The 17,042-nt window shown below is 37.7% G+C and overlaps 1 protein-coding gene across 1 annotated transcript in view; it reads left to right on the forward strand.

Moving 5' to 3' along the window:
- The window catches only part of NRXN3 (neurexin 3), a 995,103-nt gene that overhangs the window by 669,049 nt on the left and 309,012 nt on the right, over positions 1-17,042 (forward strand). The gene's annotated exons all lie outside the window — the stretch shown is intronic.

Below are 17,042 nucleotides of genomic sequence, written 5' to 3' on the forward strand. Positions count from 1 at the left end.
GCCTTTAATGCTAGAAGTAAAGAAAAATGTGGACTAAAAAAGGAAACAGTCTCCTGTCATACAGTCAGTGGGTTATATAATGACATTCTAATTGTGCCCATGATGGTTGTTGGATTCCATAGATAAATAGCAGTCATAATGTATGTTGAGTGATAAAGCTAAAAGTCAAGCAATTTAGTCCCTCTGTGATCACTGATTGATTGATTATCTGCCATCAAGTCAATGCCAATTTTTAGTAGCCATATAAATAAAACTTCTCCAGGATGTTCTGTCCCCAATCTGGCCATTCAAATGTAATTCCAACAGTGTACCCATCATCCCTATAATTGAGTCCCTCCACCTTGCTATTGTTTATCCTCTTCTTTTTCATTCCCTCTTTCCCAACATTATAGACTTCTCAAGAGAGCTAGGTCTTCACATAATGTGTCCAAAGCATGATAATCTGAGCCTGGCAATTTTTGCTTTGAATAAGATATCTGGATTGATTTGTTTTGTGATCCATTTGTTTGTTTTCTTGGCTATCCATGGTGTTCTCAGGAATTTGCTTCAGCAATGGTGAACATATGCTAACTATCATTTAGATAAAATCTACAGGTTTGTTTTTCCCATAAAAGTTTATTAGTTTATTACTCTGCTTGAAATTCCTTAAGAAAACACTAATTCCTAAGAAAACACTATATTTAAGCCATATGCCCTATAACACTCAATAGGGTAGCCACCAGGACTGGGAGCTTTTCCTGTTTTCAGAGATTTAATAGTGTTTGTTATTTCTTGAAGAAATAAAGGCAGAGCAAGATAAACAATTTGATTAGGAGAATTATATTATTTTTAAAAATGAGAGCCAGTTTGGTCTAGTGGTTAAGGCTCCAGGCTAGGAACCAAGAGACTGTCAATTTAGTCCTGCTTAGGCAAGAAAGCTGGCTGGGTGATTTTGGGCCAGTCACTCTTTCTTGGCCCAACTCATCTCACGGAGTTGTTGTTTTGGGGAAAAGAGGAGGGAGGAGAATTAGGTATGTTTGTCACCTTAAGTTATTTATAAAAATATAAAGGCAGGATAAAATATCCAAAAATCCAAAAATCTAAATCTAAAAAATGATTATTTTGTTTCTGAATAACCTGGCAGTATAAAAATAAGAAAGACTGATTTATTAAAGTCATTATATACATTGCCCTGAGCATCCTTAATAGTAGAATTAATATAGCTTCATTGCTGCTGTTTCAGTCAAGAGACCATTGATTTATCAGTTCTCCCTTGTAGAAAAGGGAGTTCTTGGTATCATTTCTTTATGAGATTCAGTGAATATTTTGTATCAAGTGCATAAAAGGAATTGCATTCCAATTCAGCAGACATAAAAGATTTGTATAGTTTTGGTACAGGCTATCTCAAGAATTCCTTTCTTTATTTACAAATAGGTCCAGTGCTACTTAGCTTTGCAAGAACAACCAAGTATAAAAAGTTTTGAATACAGTAATTAATGTAGCAATGAAAAATAATCAGATATTGTCATATTACATACTAATAACAACTCCTAGTCTGTGTTCAGGTAATGCAATAAAATAAATTATGAATATGGCTTAATGGAAAATGTGCCCAGTTGTACCAACTGATGGCTCCTTAGAAAACTGCTGCTAGAAAAAAGCTGACTTCAGATTACCTCTGGGCACAACTTATTGGGAAGTAACCTGTAGATCATACAGTATGCTTAAAAGAAACCTTGATGATTGATGCCTGTTTGGTAGTAGAAGGTAGGATGGTGCCGATGCATGTTCATCACTAAGCCCTACTTATCATCCAAATACACCACAAAGTCAATTGTAGACCAGTCTAATGCCACCAAGGTAGCTTGGACATACACTCACATAATCCTGGCATTGGTGGCTAGGAATGCTGGAATTTGAATTTCAGTATATCTGGTAGGCCTCAAGGAAGGCTGTCTTTGATTATAACAATTCAACAGTCTCAATTCTTTTTGATTTTCCTGATTCGCTTTGGGAAATCTCAAATATCCTATGTTCAATTCCTCCCATTGGGCAAAGAAAATAAGGTTCTTCAGGTAATTTGTTTGTTTGCTTATTTACTTATTAAGGAAACTTATATCCCGCTGCATTCACAGGACTCTTGGTGGTTCACAAAGTAAGAGTATATAATATTAAACATAAATATGGAACAAATAAAACTTTGAGCAATGAAAAAGAACAATAAAGTCTTATTTAAATTATTATTATATTTCTGGTGCCAGAGAGTGGGAGAAGAATGTCTGAAGTTCTCTGCCTCAGGTGCCAGAATAACTTGGCATGCATTTAGATACCACATGTTTGACTTAAGGTAGTGGTAGAGTATATCTGTTGCTCTGCCTCAAGTGGCAAAATGTCTTCAGATGTCCATGCTTTCCATTTCTGCTCTGTCTCTCTCACTAAGAAGCAAAAACACATTCCCCTTTTCAAATACCATTTACCATTTCAAATACAATTGAGTAACTATAGTGTTATGAATTTAATCTTACTTCATCCTGGGAGAAATGAGAGGAATACAATGGCTACAAAGACCATGGAATCAAATAGCCTAGAATGCTTGAGATATCAGTGAAAGATGTTAGCAATAAAGAATTTGGAACTCCACCCCCTGCTCATTATTGGGTTTTAAACTACCTAGATTGTAACCGAGAAATGTCTGAGGGTATCCCCTCACTTTCCCCCATACAACTGGCAATACCTGCCCTTTTCTTCCTTTGTGGTGTTTCTGCAGGAAATGCTGGATGAAAAGGGTTTTTTTTACTCACCACCATTTGTACTCTATCTGTCCCATCAGATCAAATGATATCAAGTGTACTTGCACAAGAGATGCACAGATAGCAACAAGTCAGGCGCTTTTTCTGACGCTTTGCAAGCCATGCGCATATGAGTTAGATGATGACTTAAGCAATACAAAAAAGAGAAAATGGATTGCTTCCCACCCCAAACCCTCTAAAGGTTAAAAGTTTGTAAAAATGAGCATATACCAATCGATAGAGATGAATGAAAATGTAGGTATCAATAGCATGATACCCCATACAGGGCTATCAACAATACTAAAGGGAAGTGCTGCAGTCCTCAGGTTATGAAAGCAGGAGATCCTAAATGAAATCAGCAAGCCTTACACCCAATTTCCTTCATACCCAGTTTTTGCCAAATCATGTCATCTGGTTACATTGTAAAAATAGTAGCTAACAAGGCTGTCATAAAAGGTAAGCAGGAGGCAGGCAAAATCCCTGCCCTCCTGCCATAATGAGGGTTGAAACTTTGTTCTCCACGGAGCAGCTTATTAGCATGTGCACAGCGACAACAACCTCTTTTAATTATAGTTGGAGGTTGTGACACACCTCTGTGAGACACCCTCTGTTTTCTGGGTGTGGAAGATTTTGAAGCCATCTGGGTGATTCAGGATTGCAGAGTCAGGCCACATACACAAGACAGGGATGAGCACTTGCCTGTTCAATCTGAGTCACAAAAAGATATGTAGATAAGTTGAGTATATTTTCACCAGAAAATTGCTAGGAAGAAAAGGGTCCATCATATAATTATCCAGCTCTGAGCAGAGTTGAAAAGAAGAAAGGTTTAATAATTAGCGTAGCTCTCAGGTTTCTCTTCCAAAGCCTTAATGTGTTGAAAATTACTTCTGAAAGAGGGACGCAAGCAGAACATCAGCAGGGAGAGCTTTTAAATGATGGAGGAAAGATGTTCTTGCTGGATGTTGTGAACAATTCTTGCCATTTCCTCTTTAAAAGTCAGCAGAACTCTTTGTAAGCAACCATTGGTGGCAGAAGTGAAAATGACACAAAAGGAAAGTGATGCACAATTTGCACCTGCCATTGGATGACTGAAAAGAGAGATAGAGAGAGAACCAATTCCTGTTGCCATTTAACCAAGGTACAATATAAATAGTCAAGGTTTTCTTTAAAAAGCATTTATTCCCAGATAAATCTTTCCATTTTTACTGGTATTTTCCAAACTGGGTGTAACAGGACGTACTAGTGTCTTATGAGACAGAAATGTAATAACTGTTAGACAACACCTTTGAAGCCGGAAGACCTGCCCACAAAGGAGAATGCCTTCTGCTTCTCTATAGCAGTCTCTCTCAACCTTGGCAACTTTAAGATGTGTGGACTTCAAATGGCTGGGGAATTCTGGAAGTTGATGTCCATACACCTTGCCAAGGTTGAGAGACACTGCTCTGTAAGATTCCCTGCTGTCTAGTGAGGGAGTTAGGAAATTCTGTCTGCTTTTTTTTTAAAGTTTCTGTGGCATTTTCTTTTTGTATGGCGTAATACTTCCACTGCTTTGATGCGTTTAGAATATGAAGGTGAAGCACATCTTGTTCAGAAACAAGGAGACATGCAGCAGCCAGGATCTACTTTATGTCTGGGTATTTTGAACTCCCCTCCCTACTTCTTTTTTTGTCACTTCATAGGCTGCCAAACTGGGAATCCTGACCAAACTGGGTCTAGATTTACACAATAATGCCAAACCATCCACTGCTAATATCAATCTAGAGGCAGTTACAAACCAAAATCTCATTGAGAAATAGGTTTGGTAACAGTGGCAGGATATTTTAAATAAGCAAACCAACCAGCCAGCAGCAAGCTAAAGGAAAGTTGATAAAGGAGAAGAAGATGAAAATATATATTTTTTAAAAAAGATTGGAAAATTACAGAAGACCCGAGGCTTTCTGTAGGTCAGCCAGAACCACATGCCTCATTTAGAATTATTTGACATAGTCTGGAAGAATATGTGAATTCTCTGCCATGTTGGAACAGAAAAAAGGGCAGTGAGACAATTCTCTCATTCATCACAAACAGCACCCCAACAGAATCCCAGTATAAATCCTACCTATGTGTTCTGCAACCCAATCTGACATACCCACAGTACTACATAAAGTGCTGCTCAGTAACTTGACCAAGGGCTGATAGGTTTCAATTCTCCAATTATTTATTTATAGGTCAGAATTCCAGTTAATGCTATAGAATCTCACAGACTACAGTGGGTTGATAGACACTACCTTGCTGTGCACAGGACCACATCCCAGGTAGAGTCATAATCAAATCTGAATTAAATGTTGAAACCCAAACAAGTATTTTGTATTAACTGGGCCACCCAGAATAGTTTTTCTCCTGTATCCATCATCATCAGCTATGACAGAGAGCTACCCCAGAATACCATTTGTTATAGAAATTTACAGGCATGATTTTCATCACACAGCCGATAACTACATATTGGCTGTCACCTTTCAATTACTTCTGCTGACCCTACCTGGAAGGCGTGGTAAACTATATCCCAGCTGCACTTCGTATGTGGGATTGGAGATGAAGTTGTTGTGCTTGCCGGCTGATTTTCATCTGGCAGCCACTGTCTCTACCCTACCCCAATCTCATAGTGCCCTTAAAAAAAAAAAAAAAAAAAAAAACCTATTTCTGATTGCCTGTGATTGAAAGTTTTTAAAACATGCTCTTTCTCCCCTTTAGATAGTAAAGTATTTCTTGTGCTATATAATTGCTATAGAAAATCAGTTTTACTTAAAAATGAAAGTAGCTTTCCTTTTATAGGACCTGGTAACTGAATTCTGCTCTGTATTAAAGTACATTAAAAAAGGTAAAAGTTCCAAGTTATCCCCAAAATTTTATTTTATGTTTCTAACAAACACTACACATTTCACACTGCAAAACAGACCAAGTAGAGGTGAAGCAAAGAACAGAAAAAAGTCACTGAAATATTAAAATAGCACTACTTAATGTTTCAGTGTTTTAATGAATTTTCATTGTTCTGTGTTTGTGTGTGTGTGTGCAAATGAAAGGTAATATTTGCAGTTGTCTTTGTATAGGCCTTGATGATATTGTTTTGAACTAAAACCTGTAAGGCTTTATTATAAACAACATGAAATACATTTTTGACAACTTGAGATTCTGTCCTGTTTTCTTTGTCTTTCACTGAATCCTCTGAGTTATTAATATTAAACATTAAAATGAAACCCTAATTTTTGCATGCTTTCTTCTCTGTTAATTGGTTTGGTGTGATAAAACTATTTTTAAATTACATGTTTCTATGGTTTAGATTCTTAGAAGACCTAATTAAACCACCCAGAGATGGGCGGTGATATAAATTCAATAAATAAATAAATAAAATTTGATTTGCATTTTGTTAGCAAAGGTGTAGAAGAAAATGCAGTGCAATTATACTTTGAACTGCACCATTTTTAGAATTCTGGGTTGTGGGTTTTTTTCCCTCAAAATTATGTATAAAAATGTACATCACAGAACTTTGTATATAAAATGTATATACTGAAAAAATTGTGTACATAGATTTATATTAGGGAAAATAAAATGCAGTCAAATGTGTACTATATGCAGATTTTTTTTTAGTGTACTTTTAAAAAGATTCACAGACTAATGTAGAAATGGAATAGAATGGACTTGTTATTAAATAGATTAGAAACTGGAAAGCATTGGGAATACCCAACTGAGCCATCCCTAGAGTCATATCCACTGTATTCAGTCCATTTGCTGGTTATTTTTAGTTTGCTTCAAACTCTTGTGCATCTGGAGTAAGATAATTGTTTATGAAAATAGGCAATATTTATTAGCATTTAATAACACCTGGTGTACTTTAATTAATTAATCTTCAAAACAGTTCTGCTACTCATCTATCCTCATTGTTGTAAACCTGAACAGATCTGAGCCAGGAATGAGGCAACCTGGCCCAAGGCTATACATGAATAGTATCCAGCAAAGACATGATGGTCTCAAATCATGCTTCCTCTCACTGACTCATCTTTGCAGTCGCTGTCTGTTTTGGGGATTTTAAAAGGCATTTTGATCTCTGCCCCAGATTCATTATTCCAATTTATTTCCTGTGTATTAGCTCTGGGTCAATTTCTCTCTCTTATCTCATACTCCTTGAAAAGGGGATGAAAGTATAGGATAACACATGTAGCTTGGTGAAGGACCTTTAGATCTGGACTAACAGGAAGATCTCTGTGTAATGTCAGTAGATCAATAAATATTACAGATTTCCAGTTGTTGAAACAGGATGAAATAGTAACCCCCAAATAGCTGCTGGAATATACTGTTTAAACGAAGAAAGCTTAGGATAATAAGAAGTGAATTTTGCATGAAAGAAAATTAAAAAAGGCTGAACTTAACATTCCTTAATAATAAGGATATGTATTTTGCACTAGCCTCTGGTTGGCTAATCTTGCAACTTTATTGGACAAAAGGTAGGGCCATATGTCTGCCAGCTACTGCTTTATATGACCTCACTAATGGAAAGGCCTGAGTGACTCAGCCCTGATTTAATTTGAATTGTAAATTGTAAAGTCATGTTTTGATTGAAGTTTGCAATTTGATATTTGAGGCCAAACTGATTCTGTTTCAGCTCCTTTGTATCCATATCCATATCCATATCCATATCCATATCCATATCCATACCATAAGTTGTAATGGGGAAGCAACAAGAGGCTTTAGTTGTTCCATTTTTCTGACAGAATGGGATGATAATAATAAGGATAGACTTTTTAGAGGATATTAACTCTGTCAAGTTTCAGATGAATATCTTCAAGAGTTTCACTGCAATCTACTTGTTTACATATTCATTCTCTTTTAAGGCAGAGATAACGGTGATGAGGAAAGAACCATGTAGCAGCATCAAAATCATTGTGCCAGAAAAAGTGTCTTATTCCATTTTAACAATAGCAACTTACAAAAACTGGTTTAAAAGTAAAGTCTTAGTTTTCTACTTAGTTTTCTGGAATGCCAGGCATAGCATGACACTGAAGGATGACAATAGATATGCACTTGTGGGTAATGTGCTTTGCTGCCTCTAGGTTTTCTCAGGTGTTAGAAGGGTTGACATAGACCAATGTCTCTTAAAATGTGGTCCTAGGACCCCTGGGGGTCCCCCAAGACCCCCTCAGGGGTCTGTAAAATCAAAATTATTTGCCGGCCTCTGTTGAAAAGTAATACAATATTAAAATTCCATCAAACAATTGTGGGAAGTGGTAGCAGCAGCAAATGCATCAATTTAATTTTTGATTTGGTAAATGTTGATAAATGTAACCCGTACAAACAAAAGCTCTTTTGAGGTCCTCCATAATTTTGAAAAGTGGGAAGAGGTCTTGAGAGAGAGAAAAAAAAAGTTTAAGGACACTGGCATAGATGATTAGGAAAGGCATCTCACCACTTACTGCAGTAGGATGCCAGGTTGGGCAGGGCATGTTGGCAAATTCAGAAGAATGAGCCTTAATTTCCCCTTATACCGTGGTGCAACTTGGCTGTTTCTGATCACTAAGCTTTTCAGCAAACTTGCCCCCTCTTGGTAAGGACCCTCTCACTGCTGGAAGGACCTGGTTGTGTCAGATTTGTGGACTGCTGACAGTACTCTGTGTTAGCTAGTTAATCAATAGAGGTAGCTAGTTAATTAGCTGAGTGGCAGGAACAAGTGGCAGAGGGAGTTACAATGCCATATGAAGTAGGTGGGCCACAAGAAAGAGGTAAGGCTGTCACAGAACAAATGTTTTTTTATAGTCTTGTTGCCCCCATTCTTAACAATAATAAATGTTTAGGGCAGCACCTGTATTAGCCTAGCACCTGTTTACTTATCATCAGGAGACTTAAACCTTTGTAGTATAGAGAGTCTTGACAACTGAGCTGAACTACCAGTTGTGTTGGCAGAACCAGCACAGAAATGTACCTTTCCATTAGTGCAAGAGACAGCACAGTTAAGTCTTGAGCCCAGCCAGATTAAAGAATTAGGAATGGTGATAATTAGGGCGAGGATTTCTATGACCAAAAAACGTTAGAAATATGCAAGCATTTATGACTTAAAACTGTTTAAATATGACCAATTAAACCAAAAATATGACTTTTAAAGCAAAAATGTGACATAATTTTTTCTGAAATTAGTAAATTTTTAAAAATCTGTGCTTACACACACACACTAAAAGGTTTGTTCTTCTTCACTTCCAGTGCAGAAGTGCTAGTATTGAAGGAATCTAATGAACATTTTGAGAGTAAAATGGTCGTCCCTGAATTAGTTTTCATTAACAGCAGAATTGCATTGGATGACTACATGCATCTTGAGGTTATCAAACTCAAAACTCCTTCTGTTGTCACCAGCATGTTCTTGAATCTGGAGAAACTCCATTCAACATCACAAGAGTTTATAGGAACAAATTTGAAAAAAGCAAACTCATCTGGAGAAAATTCTGGCTCAAAGTCTTCAAATTTTGCTTCGAGTCCATTTAGAACATTACTTATTTTGCAAAGTGTTGAATAACCCAGATTAGATTGCAGCATTCTTTGCAGTTTATCACTAATTTCTTTCAGCCACTTTCCCCTTTGCTTGCTTTAACAAATTCTCAGTTTGTTTTACAATGTTTAGTTCATCACTAAGTTCCATCCTACAGTTTCAAGGTGGGTGATTGCTCTTGATAATCCACTGAAGTTAGATCCTATATATGCTAAATTACCAGCCAAGGTTTCAGAAAAGGAATCCTGCACAAACTTGATGGAAGAAGATTCACAAGAGTCAAATTCTTAACTATCCACTGCAAGGAAGCATAATTTGTGAAATAATACATAGCTGCATCCAGCCAAGTCCCCCAACATGTCACGACAGGTTAGGGAGGGAGAGCCAAAGTAGGAACAATTTCTTTGAACTTTTGTACTCGAAGTGGAGCTTTAATGAATATTTTTTTTCTCATTCGAAATTATCTTATCTACATCAGGATAGTTGCTTTGAATCTCTTCGGCCACTCTGTGTAAATCATGTGCAAGGCATGTGATATGGATCGTTTTTGGATAAAGAAGCTTAAGTCCCTTGGCTGTTTTAGTCATGTATGGAGTGGCATCTGTTACAAAGAGAAGGATATTTCCCCTTTTTACACCATCCGGCCAGAGTAGTTTCATAGAACCGTCAAAGAGCATAACAATAGTGGAATTGTTTACTTTTTGTAGAGTTTCACATGTTAGAAGAAATACTTCACCAGGCTTGTCACATTTCAGAGTGCCAATAACATTGGCTGCATATCTTCCGTTTACATCACTTGTTTCATCTATTGAAACCCATATCTTATAGTTGTCAATAGCAGATCTTATCTTTCTAACACATCTTCATAGCAGGCAGAGATGTAATTTTTCCTTACAGTTGATTCATTTGGAATCAGGTGAGTGGTGTACTTCTCCAAAAAATGCCTGAGACTACCACTACCTAATTTCCTTAAGGGAATATTTGAAGTAACCATCATTGTACAGAGATCCATACAAAATTCTGACTGGGTATTTGAGGAACCTGCAATTGAAGAAGAAGCTCTCTTGAAAAGGAGACATTGCCTGTTCTCAGTGAAGGTAAATCTTGCTAAACAACTTGTGTTTCACGGTGTCACATTGTTGAATATTACAATGCTTTTGGGGTGATATCTTAACTTCATACAATTTACAAAACAAAATATCACCATCGCTATTGAAAATCTGCTCCCCAAATTCTTGAACAAGACACTGTAATTTCACACTCACTGAACATCTATTTTTAGGCATGTTGAAATCAGATTGTAGCTCTCAGTGACTGCACCACCTCAGACACACACACACACACACACACACACACACACACCTGAGTTGGGGAGCAAATGAGAAAAAGAAAACAAAAATAGGCAAATTCTCACTCTTTTTTTCAGGTCTGGTCAGGGGAGAAGCCTCTGCCTGCTGAAGTCATTTTAAAAAAGGTTGCTCTCCCACACAAACACACACACACACAGCCCTGAGTTGGGGAGCAAATAAGAAAAAGAAAGCAAAACAGGCAAATTCTCACCCTTTTTTTCAGGCCTGGTCAGGGGAGAAGTCTTTGTTCCCACCTCTCTCTCTCTCACACACACACGCACACCTCCCTGAGTTGGGGAGCGAATAAGAAAAAAAAAAACCAGGCAAATTCTCACTTTCTTTGCTGGCTCGAACTTGCTGGCTTATCAGAGGGTTGCCAATGATCAAAATATGACCAAAATATGACTTTGTTACCAAATTAAGCAGAAATATGACATAACACCTTTAAAAAGTCAAAATATGAATTTTAAGGCAAAATAAAAAGCATCTAATTCTCACCAGATTACTCTAAAACATACTTATACATTCAAATAAACGTTCCAGGAAAAATATGACATGTCATAGAAATTCCTCCCTAGTGATAATGAATGAAGCCCAAAGTAATATTAGCCTTGCCATCCCAAAAGAGCTCTACAAGGCAGAGAGTTCAGTGAGGAATTAAGCTGATTGGACAGTCAAGTCAATCATATCACTCAACCCCCATAGCATTTTTCTTAAGTAGAATTATTGTTTTCTCACTGCGACAATTCCTGAAGCAGTCAAAAACTATTAAATCTGTGAAACACTTAAAAAGATTATGAAATATATACTTTGAAGCCATAGATCTGCTGCTTTGAAGCAGGTCCTTGCTTTGATTTGTGAATCTGCTTCCTTGGGATGATTCTATCAAAGCTTTGTTGAACCAAAGCATTCATTTAAAGCTTTGCACAACCCTACCCAAGAACCTCTATTAAAGAGCCCTCAGCAAGCATCTGGATGCAAAATTTGATTAAAGCCCAAGTTCATTATTGTTTGAGTCTTGACATCTATTGTAGAATTTAGTCCTGTAACCTAAATTTTACATATAATGCTGCTTTAATGATGCCTTGTCTCTGATGGTTACCTTGGTATCTTGACAAGTCAAAATTACTGGACTAAGCCCAACAACACAGTTTATCTCCTGTGTTACTTTTATCATGTAGTGCTGATGGGTAAATATTTTGACAAGGCCACAGGGATCAGCCATATTTCGTACTTGCTGGATCAGACAAACTTTTTTCAAAACAAACATTTAAATCTATTTTTGTTTACAGAAAGGCTTTATCAAGATCTCACAGTCTGTGGCCTTCCTACCCTCAGGCCAGAACTGTGTGTGTGTGAGAGAGAGAGAGTGAGAGAGAGAGAGAGAGAGAGAGAGATGTAACAAGCTGTTAGTTCCTCCCCAGAGTTAAAGCCATTCAGTCAGTATCAGCAATCTCTTTCCTATTGGTGTACTGACAAAGGCAGTCAACCATACATGTATTTCATCATATGTTTGTTGGGTTTAATGTTTTATTGGGCAGTTTTACATTTGTTTTGATTTTCAAATTATATTATAATAACCCTGAGAAATATATTATTTCTCTTATATCCAAGCACTATAATGCTGTTCATTCATCCTTCTGTAATCATATACAGTACATATACTTATTTGAGGATAGTCCCACTGAATATGATGGCATTTACTCCTGAGTAAGGTTTAAGATAATACAGCTGTAATAAAGAGGATTTGGACCAAAAACATCCAGTGGGTGATATCTATTTTAGACTATTTATTCATTTGGATTTTTTTTTTTTACTGAAATCACTCACTTAATTGGGCAAAAGCTTTTCAGGAAGTTGCATCATGATATACTTCTGGTAGAAGTGTATTTTTTTTTCTCAAGAACTAAGCTGGGGACTATATTAAGAGGTTAGAAAGCTGCAGTAGACAGTTAGGAGACCTAGAGTATGCAAGTCAGAGAAAAAAAACATAGAAAAACATGCTCAAATTGTTTAAAAATATCATCTTGATCACCTCAATTGACCAGACTCTTGCCAGACAGAGTCCTGCTGGTTGCAACTTGCTTTCCATTCGTCTCAATTCCTGGCTTTTCTTCTCAAGGTTCAACCAAAGTTCTTGACTATATATTAAATTATACTGTATATTATATAAGAATATATATATATATATATATATATATATATATATATATATATATAGAGAGAGAGAGAGAGAGAGAGAGAGAGAGAGAGAGAATTGTGTTGTGTCATCAAAAATGGGGCTGAACAAATATTTCTGGCATGGGAATTTCAAAGCCCAGATTACACAGCTGAAATTCCCTCCAACCATACCTTTGGCAGAGATAAGACATACAAAGTATTAAAATGGTTGTTTTTCATTTCTTTTTAATTGGATATTGAAACCAGTTCTGCCAGACACTTTACCTTTAAGGATCAGTGACTTATACTTATAAAATGGGCTATTTGTGTAGTATAAACAGTGCATAGCATCTGAGAACAAATGTAGGGTGAAAGCCCTTGCATAAAATGTTGGCTTGGAATCTTGAGAAAATATCTTTGCAGTATGTCCCCTTCCTGTTTTTCATGGATAAAGAAGTAACCAATAGAAGGAATTGATGAGGACAAGAGGCACAGAAGTTACCTTACAGTGTTAGCACTTCATTGCTTCCCAAGAGAAGCATTATGCTAATAGCTGCCAGAAAGAGTACTGCCTGGCTCAGAGGCAGTAGGGCATTCACTCTTGCAGCTCAGCTGATTTAGCAAGCAAACTCCACGCTACTCAGAAGCAGAAGGAGAAGCATCCCAGTCAATAAAAGAATAGCTGAAAGTAAAGAAAGCAAAACCAGAGCACCTAAAATAGCAGGGACTGATATGGGAGATGTGTGAGTGAAAAAAGAACATCAGGACGGATAAAGTGGCCAGGTTATAGAGGGGAGTGGTGTGCAGGCCACAAAGTGGAATGGGCAGGCCTGCCTGGTCTTACACCATCATGAATGGGCATAACCATCATGAATGTTATCAGAGCTGACACTGGAATGCCAAGCTTTTGTTCTGATTCCTAACCCATTAACTTTAGGGACAACAGCTCAATAGGCAACGATCTGACCTGTGAAGATTTTTTTGGTCTTATGTGGCTAACTGGTTCATTACTTCTTTAGCTGAAAGTTAAACAGAAGAAATTCAAAAGAGCTTACTAGGAAAGTGAAATTCTGGATTAATAGTAAATAACGATAAAAATGCAAAGGTAGTGTCAACCAGCATGGTAAGTAAATTCATAGCTGACCATGGGGAAGTAAAGGTGGTACACAGTTTTGTTTTCTTAGACTGAAGAATAAACAAAAATGTTTATTTGTTTATTAAATTTCTAGGGTTGCCTACTCACCACTGAATTCCTTGATTCCAGGAATGCTAGGGAATTCCTGGAAGCCTGGCATTTAGACAAATCAGCCATCAACAGACACATAGAAATAAACCATATTTATATACCATTTAAAAGAAACAATAAAAAACCTAGGAAGGAAACAAAAAGACTAGAACATATCCCCTCTAGCAGTCTATACCCAGATAAGCAGGGACCAGACAAACAATCAGGCAGAAATCAATACCCTAATCAAGGAACCATCAATGACGAAACCATACCCCCACTCAAACCGGCAGCACAAGTTACTATATATAAACAGGCATCAAACTCCACACTCACTCACACTGATGGTATTATCTAGTTGGGTAATAAAATGTCTGCAAGCAAACAATCAAGCTCAGAGAGCATCAAGAACTCCACAGTTCAACCTTGAGCTACAGATATTCTCTTCTGTTGGAGTTGGCAATGCTAGAGGATTAAAATGGAACATAATCTTAGAGAAATATTGGACAAGATCATGAAGAATAATGAAATTTCTGTGACAACAAAGTTCAGAATAGGTAAAGAAGTGGTTTTACCTGTAGTAATATGAATGTGGACATTGAGAAAAAGAAGATGGATACTTTCAAATTATGGTCTTGGAGACAGTACCTATGACTACCATGGATTGAAGAAACAATCACTCCTGAAAGAAAAAAGAGTGACTGGTCCCTTGAGCTGATGATTAGCAAGTTGGACATGTGGTGCAAACAGATGATATTCTAAGGGGGAAAAAAAAAGATTGAGGGGAATAGAAGAAAGGGAATACACTGATAAGATGATTGGACAGAATCAGGGATATCAGTGGAATGTCACCTGAGAGTTGTCACCATGGAGAAGCCAAGATTGATGGCATTTCTCTTCATCTCAAGACAGGATTTAGGTCTGTCTTGATTGTATCTAATTAACTAAATTGAGACAAAGAAGAGAGGAAAGATGTCAATATGTGATGTGCCAGGAATGCAAGCTAATGCCAGAGAGAATTTCCTCATTTTCAAATTTGTCAGATTTCTCATGTGAAATTTCACATTGGCTGTAACTTGCATGGATGCACAAAGACAGAACCATCCACTGCTGCCTCTCCAGCCTAAACACACTTTGCTTGCTAACCTGAACCAAGGGGCAAGCTGTTCCCCAAACCATCCTGGCTGCTGTTCCTTGCCTTGTGCAGCTGCTTTCCTGCCAGCCGCTAATTAACTGCTTTGTTAAAGCATTTTCAGTTACCTGGAGGATGAAAGGCACAATGTGAAACCCATTTTGCTGTTGCCTCACTCTGTGCAGGACTCTTTTACAATGTGTAAAGAGGTAATTGTGCGTTATGTAGCTGCTCAGTGGTTTCGGCTAAATCAACAGCAGGCAACAAGTGCTGGCTTTTCAGGCAGCTGCAAGAGATGTGTGCATGAGTGTGTGGACTGCACAGAGTTGATTAAAGAGAGAAAAACAGATCAATTTTTTTCTTATTTTGTACAGCGAGAGGAGTAATTTCTAAGGGATGCTGAGTGTAGATAACCATCCTAGAAATCAAGCCACTGCAAGTTCTGCTTAGCTACCTCCCTGGGGCAGAATACAGATTTTGATAACATGGGTGTCTCAGCCAGCCAAATCCTAGCTCTTCAGCTCTTTTTGGCAGCTGTTTCTTTTGTGCCAGGCTGCATGAAGCTGCTGTCTTCTGTGATGCAATTAAGTCATTGAGAGAGCAGCAAAGAAGTGAAGCTCATGCCTCATTTCCATCCCAGCCATGTGCAAAGCCCCTGCCAGCCATTTGCACTGCAAGAATAACATTTTGAGGATAAGCCATATAGCCTGGGGAAATAGTGGCTAAGTGTTTCCTTTGGAAAGAGCTTCCCAAGGAAGATGAACCATGGCAATCTTAGACTGCCCGGAGTCTTGGTAGCCTGACAGTACCCCAAAGACACAGCTATCAGACCAACACTGAGAATGGCAGGAAAGTGGGATTCTTTCTGGGCTAGCTTAGAGGTATTCCATACCTGAAGTGAAAAGACCACTTAGGTTAGCTAGATGACTCTATGTGTGACTCTATGTATAAGTAATTTGTTTACATGTCGGTCACCATACCTAATTTTAAGAGGCGAAAATCAAATGGAAGTTTAAATAAGTTTAATAGTAGAACAAATCAAATTTCTAAACAGATCTCCAATAGAGATTTTTTACCATAAAACACTTGTTCAGATATAGAAAGAGGCAAGTTGTACAGAGTGTTATTGTTGGAGAATGAGTATCCTTCCATGCTTGTAAAAACAAGTGCCTATAATTTACTTCTTCAAGCAATTGTTTTACATGCCTTCCTAATAAAATGAACTCTGGACTCTTTAGGTTGCTTTGTACATCTTGCAGAGTAGAGGGAGAAGAAATGTCTCAATCTTGTCTTGAGGGTAATTCATCCCAAAACATCTGCAAGGAAGCAGTCTGGATGTGGCTTGTTACTTCTGAAGGCCTCTTGGGCTATATTGATGTTCTCTTGCCTCTCAAGACAGAGGCTCAGCTACTAACCAGCTTGGCCCCTCTGCAGCCACTCTTAGTCAGTCAGATGGGGTTTTCAGAGCATCCCATTGTGAGGTGGGTACCATGGTTACCTGTGCGAACAGGGACTATGGCCACCTCAAAAACTACAGTACTTTGAGGACACTTCTAAGGGATACTAATAGAGCAGATGACCAAACTGGTGGCGACTGGGTGTGTGGCTTAGGCCCTATTAATATGTCTCATGCTCCCAAAGATCTAGCTTTAAGGCTATGACCACCAGCATGGTGTCAGTATAATTAGCCACAGTCTGGATAGAATATGGACTTATTGATTGGTTCCAGGTTGGCAAAGGAGTGAGACTCTCCCCTTATTTATTAACCAATATATGGAATATATATTGAGGGAAGCTGGATTGGAAGATGAGAATGGTTTTAAAATTGGAGGAAGAGATATCAATTGCTTGCACTATGTTGATGACATTACCCTGAAAGCTGAAAATGCAAATGCAAATG

The sequence above is a fragment of the Candoia aspera genome, chromosome 1, assembly GCF_035149785.1.
Source record: "Candoia aspera isolate rCanAsp1 chromosome 1, rCanAsp1.hap2, whole genome shotgun sequence".
Taxonomy (NCBI): Eukaryota; Metazoa; Chordata; class Lepidosauria; order Squamata; family Boidae; genus Candoia; species Candoia aspera.